The 10521-nt window shown below is 42.3% G+C and overlaps 1 protein-coding gene across 1 annotated transcript in view; it reads left to right on the top strand.

Annotated features, from left to right (window-relative positions):
* The first annotated feature begins 37 nt into the window (after positions 1–37).
* The window catches only part of FAM118B (family with sequence similarity 118 member B), a 38159-nt gene continuing 27675 nt past the window's right edge, over positions 38–10521 (top strand). The window contains exon 1 of the mRNA XM_015244110.3: positions 38–129. The gene's annotated coding sequence lies outside the window, so the exon portion shown is untranslated. The remainder of the gene's footprint in view (positions 130–10521) is intronic.

Here is a 10521-nt window from a genome sequence, read left to right as displayed (position 1 = left end):
GGCGGGCCCGCGGGTCACGTGCGGCGGGCGGGGCGGGGCAGGACCTAGTCACGTGGGGGCGGTGCGCGCTCAGTGCGGCTGCGCCGGCCGGTAGCTGCAGCTGGAGCGGTGGCGTTTGGAGGAGACGCGGTGAGTGTGTGGGGAAGCCGGGCTGGGGCTGGGAAATGCCGGTGCCTCAGCGGTTTAACGTTTTCGCGTCCTCAGGATTCCCGTTTTCGGAGATCCCTGCCATGGGAAGCCGTTTCTCCCTTTGGGAGAAGATCCCACTCAAAAACACTTCCCCGCCCCCGCGCCCCGTGGAAGCGACGCACCAGAAACGCTCGCCCCGGACCGTCCTGGGCGCCCACCTCGTCCCTCATGGCAACCGCGTCCCCTGTGTTCGGCCAGTTCCCCTAGGGAGGCGTCGCGTCCCTTCTCCTTTCCTTAGCGCTCGACCTTCAGAGATGCTAGATCTCGGAAGCCTCTCCCCCCTCACCTCCTGACTCCCAACCTCTTTGTTTCATGTTGCAATTTAGCGTTCTTTCCCAGAGGGGATGGGGAGGCCTTCCCTTATCCGGGGGCCCATACTTCCTTCCTAGGGAGCACCTTGAGTTTCTTCTGCCTTCTTCAAGAATTCATTTCTTGGAGTCTCCTCTCCCTCTCCCTACTTCTTCCAAACGAAAGACAAAGTACAGAGTACGAATCTTTCCTACCGTCTTCTGCTTCCTTCGTTTTCCCTCTCCGTGGTTTGCAACCGCTCCAGACCCTCTTTCCTTCTCTTACAAGGTGCAGTGTTGGGACTCCCATGCCCCAACTGCCAGTGACTTAACTAAGTCAAGACCCTCTGACTTCACTAAGGGGTGGCAGGGAAGGTGAGCATCTGGTTAGGATGGCAATGTTAAAAATGCCTTGGGACATACCTGCCCTTTGTTAACAAAGCTGATGGCCAGCCCTGAAGGGATGTGAGACAATTAATGGATCTGTGCTGATGACAGAGGAAACAGTTTTTAAGACGGCTTAGAATGAAGGCTGCCTGAGAAGTTAGAGGAACTAGTGGAGTGGGATTTGCGCCCTTCCCCTCTAAAAGGGTTTGGCAGAAGGGAGCCATATTGAGCATGAAACAAAGTTGAACAGGTTAAGTGGAGCTCGTCTGTACAAGGCTTTAACTTGAAGCGTTTGAACTGGATGTGAGGAGTCTTTGAAGCTTCTAGAGCAGGAAAGAGACTCCTTGAACGTGGAATTCTTAAAGTGACCCGGGTAGTTGAATGCAGGACAAATTGAAAAGGAGATGGCTTTGCTAGCCTGGAAATCAGCTAGGATGCAGCAATCTGGGTGGTGAGTAATAAGGCTATGGCTCGTCCAGTGGTCCTTTTCACTGCATTGTCTTGTCCTTTGCATTTGAGCTGATTTTGAGTTATATGGGTCAAGATATACCATTGGCAGCAGCTGTTGAACTGTGAGTCCTTTAAGGACTCATTCATTTTTTTATCCCCAGGTCTAGTACAGGGTAAACTCCCAAATATTCCTCAGATGATTTAAGTGCATCATAGACATGTGTTAGGTGTGTCTGAACATTTTGACTTGTCTGATTTCTGTCTGCTTTTGACCTGAAGAGTGGAGGTGAGAGTAAATGTGTTTGTAAAGAGGGGGAAGTCCCATGTATGCCTCTGCAATAAGAACGGTGATTGGGGTATAAATACGAGGAATGCAAGTGGAGATTGGGAAACAACTTCTCTCTCTCCTGCTGTTTTTTTCCCCTGCAGATTTGCTGGGAGGACACACAAATCTATATGAGTTGAGAATTACTTCCTTTTACTGATACGCTCCAGACCCAGGTTCTGATTTCACTGAACAGTTGTATATCACATGTTACGTAGGTACATGAAGCCTCCTTTCCAGGACTCTGAAATTTGGACATCAGGACTGAAATTCATATCATTAGTTACAAACCTGTTTTAGATATCGGACTTTTATGGATTGTGTGGGAGCTGGGAGAACCTATTTCTACCTTCACCTGTCCTTAATGGCACATCAAGAAGTGACACCTGTTCTTGCAGAATTGGGTCTTCTGTGGCAGGAAACAAAATAAAGAACCAACTCGGATGTCATTGCTAGGGACACAGAGCTTGTGTTCTTGGTTTTCAGATTAACCCAAGGCACACACAGTAGTGCCTAGGAATAAAAAAATCGGTGGCTTTTTTTCTGGAGAAGGAACTTTTGGGTTTTTCTTGTTGCAGCTTGGTAGGAGAAATTCGAAGAATTCAGAGTTTTTGCCTCGTATCACAGTACAGCTTTAGCCAATATGGGCACAGAAGTTTCTGTTTCCTTAATGTTTTGAGTGTAGGCGCTTGCTGATTTGAATTTATGCAAATATGATATATATTGCCTCCTTCCTTTTCCCCATTTAGTTGATCCTCTTTTAGGCATTTCATTTTTCCACTTCTGCACCAATCTCATCTTCTCTCGTTGGGGACTCTTCCTGTCTGGACTGTTTTCTCGGTACAGGATGGAAATTTATTAGTGGTGTGTTCATTCTTGTAGAGTACAGACATGGCTTATTTACACAGGTTTTGATGTATAATAGTGTGTGCCCCTAAAATAACCATGTGAAGAAGAACTTAATCATTTGTTTTTAAGGCCATTTCCTGACCTGTGCAAGAACAGCAAAGCCTCCTTTTCATTTCTTAAATACGAACAGGAACCGACTAATAAAGGAACTTGTGTTTAAGTATCACAAATTTAAGGTTAATTAGCAGCATAAGGTTAAATTCTGGTTCCTTGAACAGCAATCTGCTAGTTGCAAATTAACCAGAGATTCAGCTTCCCTGAAGAGCAGGAAGTACTTGGATATTGTTTTATGGTTTTAGACAGACTCAGAGGAGCAGGCAGCAGGAGCTCTCTGGAGGTGCCCTGGAAAGGGCAGTTGTTGGGAGCTGGGAGATCTGGGGACGAGTCCCAGTTCAGCTGCTTGTGAACTTGCGAAAGTGCTTTGTGCTTCAGGTTTTTGTCTTTTAAAAGAAGATCCTTGCCAGCTCTAAGCTTCTGTTCTCTGAAGAGTTTCCACTGACACTGAAGTACTTCTTTTTCTCAACAAGTGAAATTATTTCAGACTTATCTTGAATACGTTTAGCGTTGGCACAGAGAACCAGGATTTTGCTTTTATCCCCAGAGCTTAACCTTGTGCCACTGAGCTAACGTTTGTGTTTGGAGGTTACTTCATTGAGTGCTGCTGGAGTGTACCTTGAGATTTCCTAAGTAGGGTGTGGGAAGAGGTGCAGATAGAAAAAACAAATTAGAAAGCAATGCTGTCGACCTATAACAAGGGTGTTAGTTCTTTTTTCCATGCCAGCATTTCAGCGATTGCATTGTACTGTTGCCCCTTGTGATACTTATATTCAGCTTTTGAGTAATGATCAGGGCGGGTCTGGCTTAAATCACTGCCGCCCAAACATTTTTCATACAGCGACACATACGTAAATGATTGATGTGTCACTGAGGAAAACTGGAAGCGACCCACAGAAAACAGCTGGCCTGGGAGCTGTGGCTGTGCCCAGTCCCCACCTGACCGCCCATCCACAGGCTGAAGAGATCCCTATCTGTGGCCCACTTGACTATGGGGAAGGTCAGCATTACACATTTAAGGTCTTTGTCCCTTCAAACTCTGCCTAACTATCAAGAGGAACTGTATCATTAGTTGTTTTGTTTTGTTTTTAACCAAAGCATGACATATATTATTCCTTGAAGGTAGCACATTTCTGTCTGAACATACCTGTTTTGGGTTTCCTTTCTTTTTTTACATTAGTGAAAGTTTCAGTTGTTCAGCATTATAATTCAACATTTGTGTACGCTACAACGTGGTCGCAACCACAGGTCTAATTTCCATAATTATTTGTGTTAAATCTGTCTCTAATCATTTTGCACTTGCGTGCCTTTATGCTCTTGGCTAGTTTATATCTAAAGACCGTACCTTTCCTTACAAAGTGGCCTTTTTAAAAGTGTATGAAAGGTAATTAACTGATAAAGAGATGGGAAATAATAAGCTTTGACCTCCTTAGATTATGGGCAGTCTTGTTCTGCCTATTTAGAGAAGATAGGAAATTTCTTTAAATAGCTTATTTTATGCTTTCCACTATAAAAATAATACAGAAAACGTGGAAAATACAAAAAGTAGAGTGGGGGAAAATCATTCACAGTTCTGTTCCCAAATACTGTTAATACCACATTTTTTCTCCTTTTTTTAGCATGCATTTTTTCTTAATTGTGGAAATTTTCAAATGTTTACAGAATAAACTCTTATAAACTCCTTGTACCCATCAGCCAGCTTCTTCAGCCAACCAGCCAGCACGGGGCCAGTCTTGTTCTGTATCCCACTTTTAATTCCCAGATGGTTTTGAATCAAATCCCATAAGTATCATTTCATCTGTAAACACTTGAGTGTTTATTCATAAAAGATAAGGACTAGTTTTCAACATAACCTCGATACAATTATCACACCTTGAAAAATATATATTCTTTAATATCACCAAGCAGCCAGTCAGTGCACAGACTTTCCTATTGGTCTCACATTCTTTTGTTTTAACAGTTAATTTGAATCAGGGTGCAAAAAAGGTCCACACATTAGGCATACACTTAATTAGAAGACTAAAACTGTATGGGCATTCCAGAGAGACACGTGGGCTGAAAACCTTGGGGATGCTAACAGCTTGCACTTTGGAGTCAGACAGGCTAGGTTTCAGATCCAGCTCTGCCACTGCTGGCTGTGTAACCTTGTGCAAGTTACTTAGCCTCTCTCACTTTAGTTTTTTTATCCTGTAAAATACGGACAGTATCTACCTTAGAGCCACCGTGAGAGTCCAATGAGTTAATGCAGGGGAAAAAGCACTGTGGAACTTCAAGAAGTACTAGCTCTGTCCAGCACCTGGTGCGGCACCAGGTGCGTGGATTTGTGGAATAAAAATACAGAGTCAGGAGCTACGGAATTTGGACTAATTCTACAGCTTAGGGGATTCACCTCAAAGTTTTGGGCCCTAAATTTCTCATCCAAAAAGAGGAATGGAGTGAACTAGAAATCAGGCAAAAATTCCAGTGCTCTCAGGAAGGGAGGCAGCTTGGCATTTTAGAAACAGCATAATCTTTGAAAACAGACTGGCGTTTGCATCACACTTTGTTATTTACAAGCATGGAGTTAATAATACCTACCTAGTCAGGTGGTGGTGGTGAGCAGCATGACCAGTGCCTCTGGTTGTAGTAGGTACTCAGGTTATGAATCAGCATTTTGTGATGAGAAGTTAAAATAAGAGTGTTACATGGAGCATTTCAAGATATTAAGGAGCTATTATTATTTATTTTATGGCATTTGTATAAGTGAAGATGACCAAGTATCTTATGGGAAAAGGAATATATGCTGGAAGGGTGAACATGGAAACTGTTTCCAGAACATGGACCATGGAAAATTGAAGGACTGTTCATCCATGTGGTTGGATAAAAGCTGTAGAGAAATTCGAGAAGGTATTTGCAACAGGTAGTTGCCTAAGTTGAATAAACCTGTTTTTTGCATCATTTGAAAATTTCAACAATAAGTTAGAGAGGTAGATTTTTTTTCATCAAAATATAGTTGGCACACAGTGTTACATTAGTTTCAGGTGTACTGCGTCGTGATTTGATGTTTGCATACTTTATGAAATGACCTCCACGATAAGTCTAGTAACCATCTGTCCCCGTACAAAGTTATTAGAATATTATTGATCATATTCTGTATGCTGTGTATTACATCCCTGTGGCTTATTTATTTTATAACTGGATGTTTGTATCTCTTAATTCCCTTCACCTGTTTGGCCCCCACCTCCACCCATTCCCCTCTGGCAACCACCTGTTGTTCTCTGTATGAGTCTGTTTTCATTTGTTTTCTTTATTTTATTATTATTATTTTTTAGATTCCACATATAAGTGAGATCATATGGTATTTGTGTTTCTCTGATTTATTTCACTTAGCATAATACCCTCTAGATCCATCCATATTGTCATAAGTGGCTGAGTAATATTCCAGTATCTGTGTGTGTGTGTGTATTACATCTTCTCCCTTCATCTGTCAGTGGACACAAGGTTACTTCCACATCTTGACTATTGTAAATAATGATGCAGTGAACATTGGTGTGCATATATCTTTTTGAATTATTTTTGTTTTCTTCTGATAAATACCCAGAAGTGAAATTGCTGAATCATAAGGCAGTTCTATTTTTAATTTTCTGAGGAACCTTAATACAATTTTCTGTAGTGGCTGCACAAGCTTACAGTCCTACAAGCAGTGCACAGGGTTTCCATTTTCTCCACATTCTCGGCAACACTTGTTACCTCTTGCCTTTTTGATGGTAGCCATTCTGACAGGTATGAGTTGGTGTCTCCTTCTGGTTTTGATTCCCTGATGATAAGTGATGTTAAGCATCTTTTCATGTGCCTTTTGGCCATCTGTATGCCTTCTTGGAAAAATGTCTTTTCAGGTCCTCTGCCCATTTTTTAAATCGGGTTGTTTTATTTTGTTTTGTTTTTTGATGTTGTATGAATTCTTTGTATACTTAGGATATTAGCCTTTTATCAGATACACAGTTTGCAAACGTCTCCCACTCAGTAAGCTGTCTTCGTTTTGTTGATCGTCTCCCTTGCTGTGTACAACCTTTTTAGTTTGATGTAGTCCCATTTGTTTATTTTTGCTTTTTGTTCCCCTTGCCTGAGGAAACAGATCCATAAAAAATTATAAGACCAAGGTCAAAGAGTACACTACCTGTATTTTCTTCTAGGAGTTTCATGGTTTAAGGTCTTGCATTTAAGTTTTTAATCCATTTCTAGTTTATTTTTGTATGTGGTGTAAGAAAGTGGTCTGGTTTCAGTCTTTTACATGTAGCTGTCCAGTTTTCCCAACTCCGGTTATTGACGAGGCTCTCTTTTCCCTATTGTATATTTTTGCCTTCTTTGTCATAGATTAATTGCCCATATAAAAAGATGTGGTTTGTGTGTGTGTGTTTTAATTGTTAATAATTGGAACATGCTGTAAGTGTTTGCTCTAATAACATTGTTAGTTTAGTGAAAATAACTTACACCGCTGTCATAAGGAGCACCACAGCATTAACTCACTTAGAAAACCAAATCCAAAAAAAAAAAAAAAAAAGAAAGAAAACCAAATCCACTCTAAGTTTACTGACCCCAGTGTGCTAGTCAGCATTTCTCCAACTTGCTTGATGATAAGAATCCCCCAAGGTACTTTGAAATCTATAGCTCACTCCTCTAGAAATTTTGATTCAGCGAATGCTGGATGCCCAGGAATGGGCTTCCCTCCCTCGTTCCTAGCCCACAGCACTCTGGGCTCCTGGACTAAAAATTCTTTCGTTATGGATATACCAGACAAAAGATAAGGTTACGAAAAAATGTAGAAAGAAAAATTGCAAATTTTGAGTGTTGCTGTTTTCTCTCTTTTTTCTTTCTTTTTAATCAGAGTAAGTCATGTGCATAATTTAAAAAGTCAGATAAAGGAAAAAACAACAGTTTCCTCTGCTCTCCCCGCCTCCCAGGCTCAGCCGTTAGGGGAGCCACGGGGTTACTTTCCTCTTACCTCAGGCTTCACCTCCACGTTTCTCAATCGCTCAATATGGTATTAGCTCTGGTCAGCTGGCAAGTGTCTGGCCTGTTAGGTGCTAGATCAGGACTCAGTTCCTCCACCCACCCCATCCTGACTTTCCGCACCGTCCACCCCCTAACATCGCCATATTGTTTCGGGTTTGTTTTCTTTTTAATTCAAGTATAGCTGATTTACAGTGTGTTAGTTTCTGGTGTATGGCACATTGATTCAGTTTTATGTATATGTTCTTTTTCATTTTAGGCTATGACAAGGTATTGAATACAGTTCCCTGTGTTACACAGTAGGACCTTGTTGTTTATCTATTTTATGTATAGTAGTGTGTATCTACAAGTCCAGACTCACAATTTATCCCTCCCCTCCCCTCTGGTAACCATAAGTTTGTTTTGTAGATAAGTTTATTTGTGTCTTTTTTTTTTAGATTCCACATATATCATACGGTATTTTTCTTTCTCTTTCTGGCTTACTTCACTTAGTATGACGATCTCCAGTTCCATCCACGTTGCTGCAAATGGCATTATTTTATTCTTTTTTATGGCTGAGTAGTATTCTATTGTGTGTGTGTGTGTGTGCGTGTGTGCGCGCGCGCGCGCACACACACACGCACCACAACTTCTTTAATCATCTGTCGATGGACACCCAGGTTGCTTCCGTGTCTTGACTACTGTAAATAGTGCTGCTATGAACATCAGGGTGCATGTATCTTTTTGAATTAGAATTTCCTCTGGATATATGCCCAGGAGTAGGGTTGCTGGATCATAGGGTAAGTCTGTTTTCAGTTATTTAAGCAATCTCCATACTATTTTCCACAGTGGCTGCACCAAACTACATTCCCACCAACAGTGTAGGAAGGTTCCCTTTTCTCCACACCCTCTCCAGCATTTATCGTTTGTGAGCTTTTTAATGATGGCTATTCTGTTTTGATTTGCATTTCTCTGATAACTAGCCACATGGAGCATTTTTTCATGTGCCTCTTGGCCATTTGTATGTCTTTATTGGAGATACGTCTGTTTGGCTCTTCTGCCCATTTTTGGATTGGGTTGTTTGTGTTTTGGTTATTGAGGTCTATGGGCTGTTTGTACATTCTGGAAATTAAGCCCCTGTCAGTCACATCATTTGCAAATATTTTCTCCTGTTATGTAGATTGTCTTTTCATTTTGTTTCCTTTGCTGTGCAAAAGCTTGTAAGTTTAATTAGGTCCCATTTGATTATTTTCGCTTTTAATTCTATTGCTTCTGTAGACTGCCCTAGGAGAACATGGCTGTGATTTGCATCAGAGAATGTTTTGCCTCTGTTTTTTCTTAGAGGTTTGCCATCTTGTAATATTTGGTTAAAACAGGATGCTTTTATGTATTTATACTTCTGCCCAATGCCATTCGCCGTCGAGCCAGGTGATCTGTGACAGCTCTGCTCTTCCTTGTGTGTGGGTTCACCTTTGCCTGTTTCGTTCACTTGTGCATGGTAATTTTTTTCCAAATGCTCCAACGTATTTATCACATTATTTGTAACGTTTCCTGTGTGTGTTTCCATGGGCTCAGATGTGTCACTGCCATGTTCTACTGGAGCCCTGCATCTTCCTCTTCTGCCTTTCACTGCCTCCCATCAGGAATTATCGCCCAGTGTCATTCAGGAACCGACCTTTACTCCCTTTCTGGGCTGGCTCCCATGCCATCCCATTCCTAGGTTTACATCCTTCCTAACTTCCTGCGAAGTATTTGAATGGCTTTATTTTGTCCACAACCTTGTTTGGTAGTTTGGAGGTGTAGTAGAATTCCAGGTTGGAAATAATTTTCCCTCAGAGTTTTGAAGACGGTCTGTCATGCTGTCTGGTGTTTGCAGGTGCTCTCCAGGCACGGTCATTTAGACCTTTTTATGTAACTGTTTTGTTGGCTTGGTTTTTTCTTTTCCTTTCTCCCTCACTGGAAGTTTATCTCATGATGCTGTTCCCTGGTGTGGGTCTTTCCTTATCTACTGTTCTGGGAACTCAGTGGACCCTTTCATTCTGGAAAGTCATGTCCTTCAGTTCTGGGCCATTTTGTTCTATTATTTCTGTGATTTTTCTCCCTTTCTTTTGTTTTTCTTTTTCATAATACTCATTCTCCTCCCATGGAAATGGTAGCTTCAAAGAGGGCCCATTATAGTGTTTCAGTTTTCTGCTCTCTGCACTGGAGCAGATTTGAGATCTGTTGCTAGAATGAAAGTCAACCTGAAAATATTGGCAAGCCCTGCATGTGATAGCTCTTCACCCCAGCTCTATAGACCCCTCTAAGGCATGCCCTCTGGGACAGGGAGACCCTGCCCCTGCTCCCTCCCTCCCGGTCCCCCTCAGTTACTGGAAATGCTGCTGTCTTTCTTCTGCTCTGCAGACATGCTCTCTTCTCTTTGGATAAATCCTCAAGCTACCTGACTTTTTCAGAAGTTAATTTTACTAAGACGCTAAGATAAATGAAGGATGAAAAGTTTGAACAAAAACACAAAGGGGGCTTCCATATAAGAAAATTGATACTGTAAAAGCAGGGCAGACTCTTAAGAATCCAGTTTTTGAACTGATAGGAACATGAAACTGGGATGCTTACACTTCCTCCAAGAGTTCCTCTTGAAAACCGCGTTTCCCCACGTAAACCGAAGTAGCAGCAGCAGCTCCCTGCAGGTGGGATTACAGCGCAGCGCCCCTTGCTTTTCTGCTTCACTTTGTCTGCCCCGGAGCGCCTGCCTGGACTGGCCCTTCCTGGGCGGTGAGGGAGGGTGTGCTTCCTCCCAGGCTGCTCCCATGGATCCTCTCTCCTCCTGCCCTGACCTCCTTCTCTCTTTATGAAAGCGTGTTTCTGGGTCTCCCTAGACTGTTTTTCTCTCATCTGTTTTTTTTCCCTCAGTTATTTTCACCAGCCATTTTTTAAGACTGATGCCACCTCCTC

Source organism: Vicugna pacos, chromosome 33 (genome assembly GCF_048564905.1).
Source record: "Vicugna pacos chromosome 33, VicPac4, whole genome shotgun sequence".
Classification (NCBI taxonomy): Eukaryota; Metazoa; Chordata; class Mammalia; order Artiodactyla; family Camelidae; genus Vicugna; species Vicugna pacos.
The sequence above is the reverse complement of the archived record's forward strand: the minus strand, read 5'-3'. Positions and strand labels throughout refer to the sequence as shown.